Source organism: Ailuropoda melanoleuca, chromosome 7, assembly GCF_002007445.2.
Source record: "Ailuropoda melanoleuca isolate Jingjing chromosome 7, ASM200744v2, whole genome shotgun sequence".
NCBI lineage: Eukaryota > Metazoa > Chordata > Mammalia > Carnivora > Ursidae > Ailuropoda > Ailuropoda melanoleuca.
In genome coordinates, this window is record NC_048224.1 from 24,713,860 (window position 1) to 24,714,495 (window position 636).

Genomic DNA, 636 nt, shown 5'->3' on the forward strand with positions numbered 1-636 from the left:
TGAATTTCCTTTATTTTTAATCCCCTACTACACGCCTAGTACAGTGTGTAACAAACACTAGATGCTCAAAAAATGATGTGACTTGTATTTGAGATATGTATTTGAACGCACAAGAAAATGAAGGTATGTCAAAAATGTAAACGAAATTACAAAGCATTCTTGGCATTTCATTTGCGTATCTTCAGTTATTTCTTTGTAATTAGTTGTTACGTGCTTTATGACTTGATCTTTTTTCTTGCCCTCTTCAGAGGATGCAGTTTGGCTGTAACTCAAGTTATAGCTCTCAGGGCTGCTGGCCTCCTCACCTGCTGGCTATTCAGATAGTCTGAGGATGAGGCTGCAGCAGCAAAGAGTGGGTCATATAAAGGTACAGATTTGCTGCTGGAGATGGAGGACCAATAACCTCAGAAAACAGCTCACAGGACAGTTGGCCAGCCGAGCACTTCGTGAAGCCTCATTTGGACACTCCGCAGTGGGGTGCTGCGAAGGTGAGTGCCCCAACGCGCGGGTCGTCCGCCCGGAGGCCTTGACCGGGCAGCTGGGTTTGGCGAGAGAGGGAAGGGCTCGGGCCGAGGCCGCGTGGATGAGTCATTCTCACCTCCCCAGGCAGGTGCGAGCGGCCGGACGCTTCGCCTC

The 636-nt window shown here is 49.2% G+C and overlaps 1 protein-coding gene across 1 annotated transcript in view; it reads left to right on the forward strand.

The window, feature by feature from the left end:
- Positions 1-260: 260 nt before the first annotated feature.
- The window catches only part of PHF24 (PHD finger protein 24), a 28,203-nt gene continuing 27,827 nt past the window's right edge, over positions 261-636 (forward strand). The window contains exon 1 of the mRNA XM_002930496.4: positions 261-488. The gene's annotated coding sequence lies outside the window, so the exon portion shown is untranslated. The remainder of the gene's footprint in view (positions 489-636) is intronic.